Below are 19,350 nucleotides of genomic sequence, written 5' to 3' on the forward strand. Positions count from 1 at the left end.
TATATATATATATATATACTGGGGAATATATATAATGGGGGAAGCTATGTTTCTTACTTATAGTTAATCAGTCTGACCCACAGAGAATGTTTTCTGCCCATTTCCTTATTTAAAAGAAAAATTCCACTTTTGAACTGATAATACAAGTACACTTGTTTTTTTTTTTTCTCCTAGTGTAAAGACTATAGAGACTGAAAAAAAAGTATGATTAAAATTATTCCTCTCTTTAGTGTTTCTCGGTGGTATGCTCAATGGTCTTCATATACTTGACCATTAAGTGTCTTCAACATTCCACTATTTCCCTAAAGCCAAAGGTTTTCATGCATCCTTCACTAGATGTTAACTTGCAGCATATCTTATTGAAAGGATTGTTCATAGGGTTTTTTTCCCAGTTAGCTCTCTTTTAAATAATTTTACTTTAAAAGGCAGGATAATTTCATGTACCGTTAAACATCTGAGTGACCCTGAACAGATTGAGGAGATGGGCTGAATACTAACAGGCCAATAACACTATTCATATTAGACATTTTCAAATAAATATGTATTAACTTAAACATCTACAATAACTTTCAAGTCCTTAATTTTAAATAACTATATTCTTTACTCTTTAATTAATTCCTGGTAGAAAAACATAACTAACTAAATTACCATTTTTCTTATATGGGTCCCAAGAGTTCAAGAAATTCTGGATTTTAGATTAGGAAGTCAAGATTCCTAAATGTTAATGAGGTGCTTTTTGTGTCCTCTATGTGGATGATGGATTATCCCATGATTCCCTGTATATGCTAACCCTGTACTAAGGCTTCCCATTCATCATGGAACAGCAGAAGTCTTACCGGCTGGCTTCATCAGAAGTGCTCAAAACACCTAAAGGGTTGAGAAACACATCCACTCCATGTAGTTGGAGAGCCTTGGAAACATGACTTGTGAAAGGTAGATACTCAGCTAGGATTAACTGAGAACCAATTACATATTGCAAGCCACTCAGGTTTTTGCTTTCTGAATAGAAGTAGGCATGTGAGCTTTGCCAAAAAGGCCACTGTTGCCAGATTGTTCTGGCTACTCTTTCTTTTTCTCACCAGCACTTCACATCCACTTAGATTGCAAACCAATGGTATCAGGCAGCAGTCAGGGCCAACCTTGATATGTTGCATGTGACTTACTAGCATTGATGTTGATCTTGATGTTAACAAAGTCAGTATGCATGTAGCCATTTGCAGCAAACAGCTCATGACGTAAAAGAAAGATAGAAGTAGCAAATATCTCCTTAAATTGAACTCAGTTAACAAATGCTGCCAGGGAGAGCCTGCTGTTCACTCTCTTGCTTCTGTTTATAGAAATTTCCCAAATGAACCTTTTCCTGGTTTTCCAAAAATCTACCTTTACTTTGTTCTATTCGCATACTAAGACTAACAGTAACGATTATAACAGTAATGTATAATAGTATGTATATTTTAGCAAGTGGCTCACAATGTGTAATTGATTCTTAGTTAATCCTAGCTAAGTATCTACCTTTTACTAGTCATGTTTTCTAATTACCCATTTATCTCTGTGAAGAGTTTCTCCTAGGATTAAACAGTGTGAGTACCTTTAACTCCCCACCATACTTCAATCATTTAACTTCATCATTTGATGCAATCTATTTGACTACCTTCGTCTACCCTGTTGCTGAAGAAGTTGACACCCTTTACTGGCAGCAGAACCCAGCTTCCTGAGCCTTCCAACATGGACCTAATTGCTAATGGCTCTTCAGGAGCTCCCAGCCCTCAGCCCTCCAGCACCACATTAGGACTGCTGCCATGTTCTCTGCATCTTCAGAATTTAGATGGTCATAGTTGCACTAAGCAGTGCATATTGTGTAAGCCAATCTAAATAAATTCTCTTTCCTACAACATGCCCACATGTGCCTCTACACACACACCCTCAAGATTTAGACTCTAAGCCGGGCAGTGGTGGTGCACGCCTTTAATCCTAGCACTTGGAAGGCAGAGGCAGGTGGATTTCTGAGTTCAAGGCCAGCCTAGTCTACAGAATGAGTTCCAGGACAGCCAGGGCTATACAGAGAAACTCTGTCTCAGAAAAAAAAAAAAATTAGACTCTAAAACTGATAAAGCAGAAAACTCATTGGCTAAAATGTAATAAGTCATAGCTAAATTAGGCAAATTTATACTGATGACTGTTCCCTTTTGTTCCCTGAGACCTATCATCAGACTATATAAACTCAGGAAAGAGACTAAGAGAATCTAACATCCCCCAAAGAGGGCAGAGCAGCCAAAGACCCTAATGTTAGTAGTTCTCCAGCAAAAGAGGCCTGCCACAAGAACAGGGAAAGAGGCTTTAAGGGAGGAGGGAAAGATGGGACAGAATGCATGGGACATGCGGAAGCTTCAGCAGGTGGAGGATGGGGACCAGCCGGAGTGGCAGAGGGATGGAAAGTAGGAATGTGGAGGAACCTACAAAAACAAAAACATGTATGAAAGTGCCATCTGAGCCCATTACTTTGTGCACTAATTTTTGAAACTATTTTTACATTTATTTATTTACCTTTGTGTCTGCATGTGCACATGTATACATGTATCATGGCACATATGTGGAGGTCCTTCTACCATGTGGGTTCTGGAGCTTGACCTAGGTCATTATGGATTCAGAGGGCACTTGCCCACTGAAAAATATCACCACCCCTGAAAAAGGTCATTTTAACAATAAAAAAGAGGCCTGCCATGTCATTAACATGGATAGCTATAGTCTACCAGCTCTATCTCCCTACACAGAGATCTCTGTGCCGGATGGAGATAAGACACTAAGAACATAAAAGCTTGTCATAGTAGCAGGCAGAAGTACAGCAGTAAGTATTCTCACCTCCATTTGTCCAGGAAACAAAAATACAGTTCAAAGGTAAACAGAGATGAGCTAAGAGATGAGCTAGTAGGTGCTAGAGCCAGGCCTGGGACCCAGGGCAGCCTGCTCTCAGCCTAGGGTTTTGACTGCTATGGTGACTGGCATTTCCTGGACAGCAGCAAGTACTAGACAGGCTGTGTCATGTTGTCTCAGCCTTTACAGCAGCCTGCACAATATGGGATGGGTGCCCTCATTTTTCATGGAGGAAATGGAGGCCAAGAGTGGTGCAGGCAGGATCTAAGCAGCAGGTAAACCCAGTGTCCTGCACTCTTCCTCTCATCTCACTGTATCTCCTGAAGACACCCTGCTATGTGATGCCGCAGCCAGGAGTAGAACCAGAGGCTCCCTGTGTATCTCGGGCCATGTGTTCTTCAAACTGTGGAAATATCACAGCAAGGAACCAATAAATGGCCACTCTAAATGCAAAGCCATGTATTTACCCTCTCCTTGGTAGTGCAGCTCTGTTTCCTGAGAAATGTTACAGGAACCTAAAACTTTCCTTCTTGTCAAAACAAACCTTGCAGCAGCCCATGATTGTTGGGCTCAGTAGCAAACTTCACTTTAGATTGGGTTACATTCATTCAGAAAGGACTGCAGTCCCTCTCTGGCACTAGTCATAGCAGACAGGTGCTGCTGGGACCCTCTGTTCCCCTTAGCTCTAGCCCTCCAGTGGTATCTGTGGAGACCCAACCTGAACATTTAAAAAACCATGCTCTTATTTTCTGCCACCCTTGATTTCACACAAACAGTTTGTAACCAGCAAGTCAAACATTTACATCTGAGCAAAGTGAGTGTTACCACACAAGCTTACACCACATCTATATAATGCTCTTGAGGCTTCTGGAAACATGAAACAAACCATCTATGCTTCATAGGAACAGATTATGTCATTTGAAATCCTCAATAAAAATGCACTCTCATATTCTACAGATGGGTGTCATTTAATTATAATATGTATTTAAAATTCAAAGGGCTACATTAATTCTGTACTGTGGCTGAGATTCTAATTGCACTCAAGTTAGGAAATTCTGAGTTAATGTTCCCCTGGCATCTCCCATTCAGCCTCTTAGAACAGATGTATTGTGATATGAAGAGGATTTCAATATGTTTTCACACGCTGTGCCTACAGGGATGCTTTTGCATCCAGGGGTGGCAGGCACTGCCACAGCAGGGGGCTGATCCCACAGAGTGTGCACAGCACAGCGGCCCATGGCTGCCTTTCAAGGCTCTTCCAGTGGACAAGACAGCCTTGGCCAACCCCTTACTGCATCTGTGACTCTTCTTACTCCCCAAGGGCAGGTTTTACAGGGAAGTCATTGTGGAGCTCTTCCTTTTGTGAGGGGTTAGGGGAGAGCAACTACACTTAAAGTGTTCAAAACTTGAAACTCTTCAGGAATTAAGAAAAATGAATGAGTACTATTAGTATATTCCAGAGTACATTCTGAATGTCTAAGAAAGGCTAAATAAACTACAGCAAAACCATCAGCTTCACTTAAGAACTGTTGTAATGTATTAAAGTAAAAACCATATATCTGTGTCACAAGGGAACAGCAGAATTTTGAACCCTTAGGAACTGAACTTCTCTATAAACTGGAGTGAGTTCAAGGACAAAAGAAATGTCATCACCAGGGATGTTTCTGATAGCAGTGAAGGCAAAGTGACAGCATGGTAGATGTGAGGACCAGCACTCGTGGGATGGACGCAGTGTGGGAAGAATGATCTTCAACTTAAATGCATGACATCATAGTGTCGGGGGAAGGAACAGACCCGAGTGCTCCTGTGGAAGGATAGATGAAGATGAAATTGGCACTAAACACGAAATACATTGCCCCTTCCTTTATTCTTGGCTCTGTTATTCTGCCGGCTCTGTGCCCAGAACTGTGCACAGCATGGGTGATTCATGGAGAGGCTATAGTGGAGGACTCATGGGAGCACTGAAGCAAGAGTCTTGTCCACTTCAGGGTTTACAGTCTAGCTGAGCTGCTGTCTACATATGTGTGAGTTAGATCACTGCAGAGATTTTTTTTTTTTTTGCTTTATTTTTAGAAGTTAGTTTAGGAAATACTGACTATTCTAGAGAGAAGAATAAAAGGAGTAGTTCACATTGAAGGAATGAATATTAAGAATGTTAAATATAGAAACAGGAACTTGTCATATATTTTATGAGAATGTTTTTATTATGTATGTGTGCCCCTGTGAAATCTTTTTAATTAAAATCTGCAAGGCTAATAAGAAGTAATATATGAGAAAGAACTTAAGAAAATAGACAGTACATAAATCTTTGGGGAAGAAAATCAACCCCAAGCCCTCTTAGAAAAGTCAGCAAAGGAACCAGTCAGAACTGAGGCCAACTGCCTCCCTGTCTTTATGGCAAACGTACAACTATCTATATTTTTTTAAAAGCCAGATAAAGTTGAAGGACCTACCACATTTTTCTTCCTGGGTTTTAAGTTTAGCTCCTTCAGTCTGTGCTTCTATGGTTTAAGATCATCAGTGGTTTAGTAAACAACTGCCACCATCAGAAGAGTCTGGTTTCCTAACCATGTTCCCTGCAGACCTTGACAGGTGATTTCTTCATCATAAGGCATGACTTCCAGATAAAGGGCCCAACTGAAGCTGGCTAAAGTTTGAAAAGAGCTTCGGAACATAGCTGCACAGTTCTTTCTAAGATACAGGAAGAGTGCTAGGCCCCAGAAACTGAAACACTGTCATGTCATAGATTTGGGCTTATCCATCTAATTCTCAGAGTAGAGAAGGCATGAAGGACCTCAGCAGATGGAGACACCCCCTCCCCATGCCAGGTAATATGTAAGTTCAGTCAGGAAGAGACTGCCTTTCCTTTATTGTTAACAAATAGGCCTTCCGAGGTATTCAATTGGCTTAGTTTGGATGTTTTGGTTTTGGTAGACAGGATCTAGCTGTGTAGCCTTGGCTGCCCTAGAACCCTCTTGTAGATGGAGCTGGGTTTATGGGATTCTCCTCCTCTTCTCAGAGTATGAGGATTGCAGGCATTTAATACCACACCCAGCTGACTCATTAGGGGGCTTTTAGGGGTTAAGGATGGATTTTCTTTGGAGAGGTGTTTTGTTTGGTTTGGTGGTGGTGGTGGTGGTGGTGATGATGGTTGTTCGTCAATGTTTCTCTGTATAGCCTTGGCTGTCCTGAACTCAATCTGGGCCTGGAACTCAAGAGATCCACCTTCCCCTGCCTCCTAAGTGCTGGAATTAAAGGCGTGCACCACCACCATCTAGAAAGGGTGGATTTTCCTATTTCCATTTTACCTAGGCCCTTTGGGTGGGTGGATGGATGGATGGATGGATGGATGGATGGATGGATGGATGGATGGATGGATAGATTCCTATGAAGGATTATTTTGCTTCTTTTTTTTCTTTTCTTTTCATAAAATAAACTAGATAGATAATTTACAAGAAAACAGTAGATTTTATTAAAGCAAGATGTTTGCAGAGACAAACTGAAAATGACCCTCTTTTTAAGGAGTGATTACTTCCTTAAAAGTGCTAATTTCCAAGTAAAATTTATGCCTCCTAGCAGAGTCAGTGAAGAGTGCCCCAGGCATCTGGAAGAAGACAATTCATTACCAGTTAGTGTACACACTCCATGAAGGACATTAATTCACAAAATGAAAAACTAATCGAGTGTTTAGCTGGCCCTTTATCACTGGTGGCAGTCTGTACTAGCTCTATGCTTGCTGTTTACCAGGCTGATGGGACTGTGGGCAGGCCTGCTTATCACATCTCATCTCAAATGAGTTTGCATCACTTTCTGAGCTTCACTGGGCATTCCTGTTTCCTTCCTCAAAACCAACAACACAGGGTTGCCAAGGAAGCTATGAAGTAACAGGCCCATTTCTAATTTTCTCCTCTTTCTCCTTGACTTCTTGGTGCATCCTAGCCAAACCTCCCTAGCCCTGCACATTTGCACCTTATAGTAGTCATACACAGGCTGATTCCTAGAGCTGCTGAGCTAATTTAAAACAAGCTCTTTTAATTCCATATTACAGATGATAAACCTGAAAGCAGGAAAGGTGCCTGTGATCTGACAGCCATAGTGCTGGAAATGAGAGCTTGCCTGACTTGACGTTCCTCCTTCTCCCACTCTGTGTACCCCTCATTGTAGACATTTGGTCTATCAACTGTGCTTCTGATTTCTATTTTTGAGGTGATATCGTTGTTTCCCAGAGATAAGTACATTTGGAAATATAATGTGGTAGTCTGTATCTTAGAGAGATGCTGCCTACACTTTTACATTTAAATAAGCACCTCTTCTTAGGTAAACACTAAAAATGCAAAACCTTGAAGATGTTCCCTGTATAGTTAGGGTTTTGTAACTCTATGGTGTAAGTTATGTGAGTCACAGATAATGAGGGAAGTGCTAAAACTGGTGTTACTTGGAGGGAGGAATTTGACTTTCCTCCTTTTGCTGTTCACCTGACTTCTCTGTTATGCTCTTCCAGCTGTGCCAGCTGTTTCTGTGTCTACCTCTCCAGTAGGCATCACAGCTGAGCAAAGAGGTGGACATGTAGACAGTCAGCTTGACAATCACAAGGGTTGACAGACAAGGACTCATAAATTGTGTGTTCCCTGGAACTCACCCAGTAGAAGTGGTAAGGCACTATCTTATGGAACCATTAGGGAAGAGAATTCTTTTTGTAGAAATGTATGTGTTAGTGAATTATAACAGCAATACTACCCAGGTGCCAGGATGTAGACACAGGGGCAAACAAGACCCAGTGCTTACAAGCTCATATGGCTAGTAAGTCATGGGAAGACAACAGGAATGCAGTCATATTATAATGTTTGCAAAGTATGGAGTGAGCTCACCATGTTGATGGAGATATATGAAGTATGGCTCTTTAGGGAAATGTACACATCAGGCAAGCCTTTCTGAAAAAGATGCCCTCCAATGTACGTCTTTGCATATAAATAACAATTAGCCATATTAAGAGGTAATAGAAAATTACGTTATAAAGCAGAAATCAAGTAAAATTAAGAGAAGGCTATGAAGAAAATGTGTTCAGAGTATTCCGTGTATTCACATAGGGTACTTCCAAACAGTGAAGCTAAAGAGGAGAGCAAAGGTCACTGTCAGGCTCCTGAAAGACTTACGACATAAGGGAAATGTAATCCAGTGGTGATTCAGAAGGACTTCACTAGTAGGTCTACTACAGAATAAACTGCAGATGAATCATTTAAACAAAGAGCTAGAACTGATGCATTCATAGAGAAAATAGTGAAAATTGTCTCTGCTTTGTGCTAAGACAAAACAATTAGCCTTTCATTTCCTTGCATATCAACCCATCCCAGATCAAAAACATTCAAGAAAAATCACAGAGGGACAGGGAGATGAGTGAGATTGTGGTACACGATGCGAAATTCACAAAGAATTTTTAATTGTAAAAATTTAAAAAACACAACTGTACTAAACATGTATAGACAGTTTCATTGCCATATTTCCTTAAAAATAAGGCATAGTAACTATTTGCAGAGGACTTACATTGTTTCAAGAATCATAATGTAGAAATGATATGAACTGTATGGAAGGATGGGCCCAGCACAAAACTGAACACCAGTTTATACAACGAATAATGAATGAATGCCAGAGATTTTGGTGTTGGTAGAAGAGATCTATAGAATGAATCCCTTCAGCTCATGTGGAGAAATTCTGATTCATGATGAGAGGTGAGTGAGTCTACATCAAATCTGAAGCATAAAGTAGTGAGTAATGGCAGAACAACAGATAAATAGTTTAGTGATGGGGTGCTTGCCTAGCATGCTTGAGGCCCTGGTTCATTCCCAAGCATATAAAAAAAAGAGGAAAAGAAGGGAGAGGAGGGAATAGAGAAAAGGAAGATGCTGAGTAATTTTTAGAAGACACAATCTTGAAAGCAGAATCATTTTGGATTTTGGGCTTTCTTCAGATTTTTTTTCAGCTATCACAGTATTTGCATATACAAAGAATGGAGCCCAAATCTATACAGAGATTTTATTCTTTTCTGTATACCATACACACATAGTTTGAAGTTAATGTTTTACAGTACTTTCAGGGCACCCAGAGTTATTACTGGAGTTACATTAGGAAAAGTGTAGAACTATCTAGCAATTCAGATTTCAGACATTCAAGTTAGAAATGATCAAATGGCAATACCAAATACATTATGATAGAAAGTTGTAGCAGAATTCCCCCCCCAATTAATTTAAATATTAATACAAGAAGAAGCCTGTGATTGGATGGGGAAAGGGGAGGCGGAGCTAAGAGTTTCAGAGACAGAGACAGGGAGAGGAGGAGGAGAAAGAGGAAGAAGATGAAGAAGAGGAGGAGGAAAAAGAGGAGGAGAAGGAGGAGGAGGAGGAGGAGGGAGAAGGAAGATAGAGGAAGAGGAAGACAATCCAGATTCTGTGTGGCTTTAAATAGCCACAGGTAAGCTGGGCAGTGATGGTGTATGCCTTAAATCCCAGCACTTGGGAGGCAGAAGCAGGCGGATTTCTGAGTTCAAGGCCAGTCTGTTCTATCGAGTGAGTTCCAGAGTGAGTCCAGGACAGCCAGGGCTATACAGAGAAACCCTCTCAAAACAAACAAAAAAATTATGTATAAAAAAACAGCCACAGGTAGCTATGAATATCCTAAAAAGATAGATTAATTGGGATAACTTGTCTAATCTAGGTGGGCAGCTTGTATCTTTATCAATTGGCTCTGAAATTATTATGTAGGCATCTTGTGAATTGAGAATTTATTGATATATAAATCTGACAAATTAATTATAAGCTTCTAGAGTTTTGATATCCTGGGTTAACGGGATTTGTGACAACTAGCCACTGGGGGTAGAGGGCTGAGAGGGTAGAATCGGCTCTGAGACAGGTGAACTGGAGCTGGGACTGGCCTAGAGGCCACAAGACCACGGGGGCAGAGAGTCACTGAGTATAGCATGGGATGGCCATACATTTTTAATATTTCCAGCAACAGAAAGTGTTCTAATATAGCCATCTGTGCACATAGACATATCCAGTATGTGTTATCTCCATAAGAAATCATTACACAGATTCTGCATTTATCATTGTTTTTAAATACAGAGGAAGTGTGTCACTGAGGAGTGAGATCATTTAGATGGGGCATACAGCCATTGAAATATTGAGAGCTACTAGCAGAATTCGGTCCTATTTCTTATTCCTCACAGTCCATATGTTAAATAATACACCATGTAGGTATCACCTAGAAAAAAAAAAACTCTCATGGGAACAAATAGAAAATTTTGATTAAAACCTGAGAGGAAAGGAATTATTCCCATAGATGAGTGCATGCACAACACTGAACAACCATAGGTGCAGTGCCAGGGAGACACAGGCTCAGAGTAACCAACAGCCATCTTGTCTGCTGAGGACAAGAAGCTGCAGTGTGTGGCCGCCTTCAGACATGGAGCAGGAGATGGAGAGGCCACCAGCATGTGGTACTAATCGACAGAAAATAACTTTTCTTTTATCCTGTCTTCTGTAGAAAAGGGAGTATTTGTCAAAGACCAGGACAGGTTGTGGTGAGAAACACTCCTGAGGGATGTATTCAGTTTCACCCAGCTTCTTTAAAAGTGACCTCAAATGGACTTAAGAGTGTTAAGGAAATTTGGTGGTGCTGAAAATTGTAGGTTTTGTAAAAGATATCACAGTACTAGGTTATAGCAGATATTCTTGTTCTCAGCACAATGAAAAAAAGATTCTGAAAACTGTGAGCTCCCTTGAGTGCATCTAGACCATGATCCCTGTACCCAGTATGATTGCTAAGTACAGAAGAGCTGTGATGGTAACCAGAGCCAGCATGCTTCAAAAAGAGTAGTGTCACAGCTGCCCACAACACTTGAAGACCCACATGGAACTTACGAGGGACTTACAGTGAAGGAACAGGAACTAAATCCAGGCCTATGTTTTTCAGCTCAGCTCATATGTCCATTACGGATAACTACTTGTCTGTTTTTTTTTTTTTTTCTGAAAATTAATTTCTACTTAATCACCCAGCAGAGGAAGCTCTGAGAATGTGAATTCAGGTTGAGCATCACTAATCTAACACTTCTAAAATTTGAAAATGATAGACAGTCTCATAGGCAGCCAGTTCCAGACTTTGGAGCATTTCAAATTTTTCAGAAGGCTGTCCAGTCAGTAAAATCTAAACAAATGTTCAAGAATCCTTAAAAATCTGAAATAAAGAACTGAAATCTGAAATGAAAAGACACTTCTGGTCCCAAGTGTCTTAGAAGGGAACCACACCTAATATTCATTGTTTAAAGGTGTATTTTCTGATGAATAAACACAACTAAGCTTGTCTGCCTCTGTAAGTGATTCATCCTTAATGCCAAGTATTTATCCCAGTTGTGTGTAAGGTTGGTTTGTAAGCCATGGACCAGAAGTTGCAGCACCCTTTGTGTCCTCAAGAACAAGAAATTTGACTGGAAGATGCATTCAGTGTTGTATGGAAACCTTTTCAGATCCATTACAAGCAACTCCATGAGGCTAACCCTGAAGTATATTTAGTTGCGGTCTGTATCTTTGGGGATTGGCATACATATTTATACTCATACATATTTGTAGGGTACCGTGTGACACTTTAATAGACATATGCGAGCACATACATCCAGTCAGGGTATCATGTTTCACCTCCTTTATTTCTGTTCGGCATTTCTCTCTGGCCTCTTCCAGTTTTTCTTAAAATACAAAATAGACCATTGTGAACCATTGTCACTTCCCTGTGACATGAGCACTTGATACCATTATCCAGCCTCCCTCTAGCCCTTCAGCCTCTTCCCACCCTCTAATAACTACTATTTGGTGTTCACATTGACCTTTTTAGTTTCATGTATGAGAGAAAACACATGGCCTTTCTATGTCTGGCTTATTTCACTTAACATCCTTCAGTTCCATTTGTTTTGCCTAGGAGGACAGGACAACTTGCCTTATGACTGAATAAAGCCTGAGTGGGTGGAGAGGAGAAGAAACAGAGATATATCTTCATCAGTTCAGCTAGTATGATGCTTCCTCAAAAATCTAAAAGCTCTATAACTCATTTATTTGATGCAGCACCTCATTTCTGGGCACATATCCAGAAGCAAGGAAATCAGCATATTAAAGCTGCACCTGCCCATGTCCATGCTGATGTCAGTATTCATAGTCCCCATATGGTATCAGCTTAGCTGTCTGTCAAAGCTACATCTTCAACTGGTGTATATTTAGGAATAGTAGAAAAACTTTGGGCACAATCTTCTATAAAACTAGGAAGCAGAAGTATCTCTGTAAAATACTTTTCTGTAGGGAAGGCTGAATCTCTCTTCCAAAGAAATGCTAAAAAGTATTATTGATAATAAGAACAACTCATAATTTGTGAGTGTTAAATAGATACCAAAAGGGTAAGGATCATGTAGGTGAAACAGTGTACAAAAGGGAGATCATGTAATTAAAACAGTGAAGGAAAAGAAGACAGAGCCCTTATATCTGACTAGTACTTAAGTTCTGCCTCTCCCCATCAGCCTGGGACACTTGTGCCTAATGTAAATGATCATCTTTCCCCCTCATCTTGGCTAACAACACAGAAAGCGTAGTAGAAACCTGAGTCTTCCTTCTCAAGGTCCATGGCTTAGAAATACTTTTTATTTTCATATATCCCAAGCTGGCCTTAAACTTACTGTGTAGCCAAAGAAAATCTTAACTTTTGATCTTCCCACTCCAGTGTCCCAAGTGCTGGAATTACAGGCATGTGCCACCATGCCTGCCTTATGTGGTACTGCACATCAAACCCATGACTTTGTGTGTGCTCAGCAAGTACTTGACTATCATTGCCAAGCCAGGAGTTCTTAGTGACCCTTCATCCCACTCTTTCCTGCACTAAATATTCCCATTGTTCACAACTATCTCACAAGTAGAAGGCTATCTTCATTCAGAAATGCATGGTGAAGAACACAGAAAGCAGTTTAGCTATTTCAAGCCAGAAAAAAAATTAGATGATTTAAAAAGTGCTGAGAGAGCTTAGAAAACAGTTGGAAGGAAGCAAAAAGCCAGGAAAGTAGATGTCATCTTTCAGGAAATCAGGAAATGCAACCCAGGGTTCCGCCTACCTAGATGGAGGAAACAGCTGTCTACAGTGAGAGCCGCGGCAGGCTTCTCTGCCAGCTGCCGAAGCATCTCTTATTAGCTCTGCAAGAGGAGAACGAAGCTTTCCTTCCCTTTATGTCTGACACGTCTCTGGGGAGAAGTTTCAGTGGCAGAACCCAAATCCCAAACCCTACTGGCAAGAAGTTGGAAAATGGCCCTGTGCTTCCACGGAAGCAGCTGGGGAAGATGCCGGGTTGTCAGCTCACAAATATGCAAGGAGATTCCCCCACTTCACTTTCAGTCTCGGGTAATATGGTGGGAGGCATACTTCCAACCAAACAAATAAAATAGTAACTGGACTTGGAGCTGGAAAGATAGCTCAGTCCTTAAAGCACCTGTCACACAAGCATGGGGACCCGGTTTTAGATTCCCCAGCACCCACATAAAAACCAATAAAGCTGAACATGTGTGTGATTAGGAGAGAGGTGCATTAGAGACAAGTAGATCTCTGGAGCTCTCTGGCCAACCTGGCTAGCCAAATGGTGAGTGTCAGGCTCAGTGAGAGACTCTCAAAAGTTAAGGGGGAAAGTGATCAAAAGAGACACTTGACATCGACTTTTGACCTCCAAGTGCATGCACATGTGTGTGTGTGCACACACATACACAGAAAGAGCTAGACTCCTGTGACCAAGTATAGAAAAAAGCCTCTCCCCATTAGCTCCATTTAGCTCTTTCTAAACCTTAAAATAATATGACTTATCATTGCCTTTATGTGCATATTAGATGATTTACAACCCAATTTCTCTCTCTTTGGTTGAAAAATAACACAACTTCTGTCATTTCAAGGTTAAAATTGCCCAGGTGTCAATAATAGCTATTCAAACTCGTGTGTGCTGCCCCTTACCTGTACACACAGAGTCCTGCCCATGCTTTGCCCCATTGCCTCATTGTCATTCTGGCAGAAGAAAAGTAACTATGGTTATGAAATAATTACTGGTTCAGAATGTAAATATGCACATGACCTGCTGGCTCCTATTGAGTAAGGCAGATTTTCTGTCTTTTATGTAAAGAACTACTTTCCTCAGGGTTGTTATTCTTCAAAATAAAATGAGAAGCAGGTAATCTGTCTCCTCCTAGGATGCCATCGCATCATTCCTTGCCTGCCCTCAAACCATGAGCCCTGTACTTACTGCGAATTCCTTCTCTACTGATGACTTGGCAGCTCCAGGGACGTTGCTCTCCTTATAGATGGAAAGATGATTCAGCTCTGCCACTGGTAGTCCCCTTCTCCTTACATGTCTTTGTTGAGTTGAACATATCTGGAATTCTTATATTCCAGATATGTTCTTATAGTTTTGTAATTAACTTCAAAAGGTCATGATTTTATCCAGTACCAATGTCTTAAGATATCTCTGTATCACTTTGTTTTGTTTTTTAAGATTATTTATTTAATATATGTGAGCACACTGTAGCTTTCTTCAGACACACCAGAAGAGGGCATTGGATTTTATTACAGATGGTTGTAAGCCACCATGTGGTTGCTGGGAATTGACCTCAGGACCTCTGGTAGAGCAGTCAGTGCTCTTAACCACCGAGCCATCTCTCCAGCCCGCTTCTGTGTTTTTAAATTTCGCTCAATCTTTATAATGACTGAAAAGAAATAATCACCCGCATTCACAACCTTAACTATTTTGTCCAAGATAAGTGCTTGAGTGCAGAATCTAACCAATGCTTTCTGGGCCACTCCAGAAAATGCTGCCCTCCAAAAGTTTGTTTATAACTAAATATAAGAACATTCACATATGCAGAGTGTGATGGTATATGCCTTTAATCCCAGGACTCAGGAGGCAGAGTCAAGAGCATCTTTGTGGATTCAAGATCTGCCTGGCCAAGATAGTGAGTTCTAGACAGCTAGGGCTACATAGAGGCAACCTGTCTGAAGAAAGAGGGGAGAGAGGGGGTAAGGGAGAGAGGGAGGGAGGAAGAGGAAAAGGAAGAAGAAGAAACAAAGGAAAAGAAAAACCACTCATATAATGTTTGACAAAATTACTTAGATTTTGAGAGAGTATTTTTTTTAATATTTATTTATGTTTGCCAAACAGTGGTGGTACACACGTTTAATCCCAGTATTTGGGAAGCAGAAGCAGGTAAATCTCTGAGTTCAAGGCTACCCTGGTCTATAGAGTGAGTTCCAGGATAGCCAGGACTACACAGAGAAACCATGTCTTGAAAAACAAAGACAAAACAAAACAAAAAACAAAAAGATTTATTGGTTTTATTTTATATGTCTGAGTGTTCTGCCTGTGTGTATATCTCTGCACTCCTTGTATGCCTGGTGCCTGTGGAGGCCAGCAGAGGGCATCATATTGCCTAGAATTGGAGTTGAGGATGGTTGTGAGCAACCATGTAGATACTGGAAATCAAAGCTGGGTCCTCCTGGAGAATAATCACTTAACCACTGAGCCAACTCTCCTCCAGCCGCTTGAGAATGTCTTGGAATTATATAAATCAGCTGATAAACAACTGCTTCTTCGTGAAGGATAGGTTATAAACACAGACTGGTAAGATTTGGGGTCCTAAGAAAGTTGATTGTGGGAACATGTACCGAGACTGTGAATTACTCTAGGGATGATTTGGGAATGAATAGGTAAACAATATCCATGTTACTAAGGTATGAAGACAGAAGTGTGCTCATACAGCATGAACTTTCATATGTGCATGGCTAGCACATCTGACACATGGGAGGTTGAAGGGAAGGAGAGGTGGCCACACTAGTCCTCACTGAAGAGAGATAAACAGCAAGATTAAGGGCTACAAGCTCTGTTCTGTATCAGCAGGTTAATTTTCTCTGCATTCCTGACCTCTGATACAGCAGAGGAGCCCCTGGCACTTATATAGCTAGCCACAGTGACATCTCTGTGTCTGATGGCAGGGACAACTCTGTAAACCAGGCATCTGCACATTGTTCGAATGGTAGGAAGACATCTGAGGACCAAGTTTATAGGATTCTGCTAGCTGTTCCATGCAGTCATAGTCAATCTCCAGTTTTAGCATAAAGTGCCAACCTGGCCAGATGTCCCATTGTATATGTAACCCTGGAGGGTACCTATCAGTCCAACATGTCTTTGCTAGGTAAATAGTAATATTAGTGACAGGAATGCTAATGGTCATGACTAAGTGTTGTACATTAATTAAATAGCTCCAGTCTTTTATGAATTTTCTTATTTAATCATCAGAATCCTGTGAGGATGGTGATTATCCTTTTCTTACAGATGAAGAATCTGGTATAGAGAAGATGATCAAATATAATATGAGATAGTAAGAATTTGAACTCAGGTCTTTCTGAGGACATTGTCTCATTCAATGTACTTGATGCTTTCTTGTTCCAGGAACCACATTATTGTTCCAGGACACCAAGATAAAAATGAGACTTTTCCTACTGCCAATCATGAAAATAATGATTTTTTGCTATTTCAAGCCCAATTTATGAGTGATACAGCTTCCTGGAAGGAATCCCATGGAAAAGGCAAACTGTAAAGCATTCAATGAGGAGGATCCCCAATGGGCTATGAAGCCCCTTACTTCATTCTGTCCCCATTTGTACTGTTTGCCAGCTGGTCTGTGTATTAGGGAAACATGCTGTTGTTTTCTGTTTCGCCACTTGTAAATGAGCTTAATGTTCTCATTTGCACAGTGAATTAATCATGCCTAAGGCTCTTAGGAATATTTGTAGGTGATAAGCTTTAAGAAATATGTTTGATCATTTGGTATACAGTGGTGCCCTGCCTGCAAGTATGCTAGTGTAATGATGGCACAAAGCTTCTAGGAGTGATCAACCAATGTGTGATGTGCTTAAGGCCCCACTTACAAGATGGACCACATACCCACTGCTTGGCTGACCAAGAACCTGAGACTAGATGGCCCAGGAACCTATCCTTAAAAAGAAATATACATTTTTTTTAAAGTAGCAATAAAATGACTTCTAATGATGTTCTACTATGCTCATAGATCAGTGCCTTGTTCAGCCATAATCAGAGAAGCTCCTGCCTGCAGCAGAGAGAAACAAATTCAGAGAACCAAAGCCAGACAGAGAGAGAGAGAGACAGAGAGAGAGAGAGAGAGAGAGAGAGACAGAGACAGAGAGAGACAGAGACAGAGACAGAGACAGAGACAGAGACAGAGAGAGAGAAACAGAGAAACAAAAACAGAGAAACAGAGAAACAGAGAGAGAGACCGACCTTGAAACACCAGCCCTAAATGGATTATCTTGATCAAATCTTTCTCTTTAGGCCACAGGGAACTCTGTGGAAGAGGAGGCAGAAAGAACATGAGCTGAAGGGATGGAGGACACCAAGAAACAAGGCCTTCTAAACACAGCAGGACTGACTGACACACACATGACTCCACAGAGACTGAGGCACCATGCACAGGGCCTGCATGGGTCTGTACCACATGAAGCCATAGAGCTAAGAGAAGTGGACACAAGGCCCACAACCCTAACCCAGAAGCCATCTCCAATTGATAACCAGTTGCTAATGAAAATTTAGTTTTCTCCAAGACAGTCTCACTGGGGAAACAAAGTACACTTAAGGGCAGTCTGCACGCCCAGCAGTTGATGGCCAACAGAAAATGAGCTCAAGAGCAGCATTGGAGAATCCTGTCTTCTCATAATGTCATGTCAGGGTTAGGTTTTTGGTCTTGTGAAAAAATATATATGTGTATGTATTTGTGATGTATTTACTTACACATTCTCCCTCCATCTCTGTTTTCCTCCCTTCCTCCCACTCTTCCTGTCTCCTTCCCTCTCCTTCCTCCATCCTCCCTTCCTCCCTCCCTCCCCCTCTCTCCCCCTTTACCCAACAAGACTTTTGTGTCTGTATTATGCTTCCAATGTGGTGTGTTTTTGTAGGATTCCTGAGTATGGGAATGAGTTGGTCTCTGCATCTATATTTGTTTCATGTACCTTTTCCTGGGCTCTTTTCCATTTGTTTGTTTGTTTGTTTGTATGTGTGTTTCTTTGTCTTGTCCTATTCTAGTATATTTGTTTTTGTTGTTTTATCTTATATTTTAGTATCACTTAGAATTCTGTTTTCTAATAAGAGACAGAAAGTAGGTAGATCTGGGTGGGAGGGGAGGTGGGAAAGAACCAGGAGAAATAGAGGGAAGGAAAATCATAATCAGGGTATATTAATGTGAGAAAGATTTCAACAAAAGGGGAAAAGCCAATATAGAGGAAATGTCTATGTAATAATAAGATAGCAAGTTACGGGGCATTTTCTTAATTAATATGTGTCAGCCCTGGGCTGGTGGTCCTGGTTCTATAAGTCCTGAGCAATCATGAGAAACAAGCTGTTAAGCAGCATCTTTTCCATAGGCTTGCATCAGCTCCTGCCATCAGGTTCCTGTCCTGACTTACCTCAGTGATGGAGTATGACTTGGGAGTTGTAAACTGAAGTAAACTCTTTCATCCCCCATCTCCACAAAAAGGAACTCTGCTTAAACAAAGAAAAATCTTTCTCTCTGCTATTTAATATTTTTGCCTCAAAAAATATCTTAAAACTTAAACCTGTCTCTTTTTCTTCTAATGTTTTAAGGTGCTCTGTGATTTGAGGTTTTATACAGTCATGGACTTAACTCAACTGTGCAGTTGTGCATTCAGCAGGACCAGAGCTGTTCCATGGCTGCCGTCCCGTTTCTCTTTCATATCTGCAAGGAACTAAATTGGCCATACCGCATGCCTTTTTAGTAGATGATGAGGTTTTCTGAGTTTCTTTTTTTTCTTTTTCTTTTTTTTTCCAGCCAAGCCTTCAGGAAGATTATTATTCCCCTTTATAGAATAAAGGGGAAAAATCAATCTTAATGTTTCGCCCAAGGGTGAAAGAGGCTGAGGTTTGCACCATCAATCACATGCTATAAACATCATGTGTCCACACTGGTTTACACTGTATGCAGATAGAACCCTCAAGCTAACTGCTCCAGGACCTAAAGCTTGCTCAGACTTGTAACCATCAAGCAGTATTTTATGAGTATTGAATACAACCACCTCTCCACAGAGCCCTGCTGTGTGCAGTGTGTACTGTGGACACAAAGTGGACCTCATCCCATGGTAGCCTAGGGGAACAGCGATCCATTTATAACTTGGCTCTTATTTTTGTTTCACTCTTCTGAAGGTCTCATGTGAGTCCCCTTTGTTCTTTCCGTGTAACTCTTTCTATATGGAGTAATTCTTCATTCAGATGTTCACACTCCTAGACTTCAGTTTTCTTTCTGAAACAGAATGATGAGACAAACCAATGAACTGTTAGGAAGAAGTGATGTTAAAAGCATTGTAAAGGGTTTTTTTTTGTTTTTGTTTTTTTTTTTTAAT

At 40.8% G+C, this 19,350-nt stretch overlaps 1 protein-coding gene and 1 long non-coding RNA gene across 2 annotated transcripts in view; one reads left to right on the forward strand and one right to left on the reverse strand.

The window, feature by feature from the left end:
• Exoc4 (exocyst complex component 4) overlaps positions 1-19,350 on the forward strand; it is a 750,249-nt gene that overhangs the window by 651,529 nt on the left and 79,370 nt on the right. The gene's annotated exons all lie outside the window — the stretch shown is intronic.
• LOC116098697 overlaps positions 18,973-19,350 on the reverse strand; it is a 62,347-nt gene continuing 61,969 nt past the window's right edge. Inside the window, exon 4 of the long non-coding RNA XR_004121912.1 lies at positions 18,973-19,250. This is a non-coding gene — a long non-coding RNA (uncharacterized LOC116098697). The remainder of the gene's footprint in view (positions 19,251-19,350) is intronic.

This window comes from Mastomys coucha, unplaced genomic scaffold (genome assembly GCF_008632895.1).
Source record: "Mastomys coucha isolate ucsf_1 unplaced genomic scaffold, UCSF_Mcou_1 pScaffold20, whole genome shotgun sequence".
Lineage (NCBI taxonomy): Eukaryota > Metazoa > Chordata > Mammalia > Rodentia > Muridae > Mastomys > Mastomys coucha.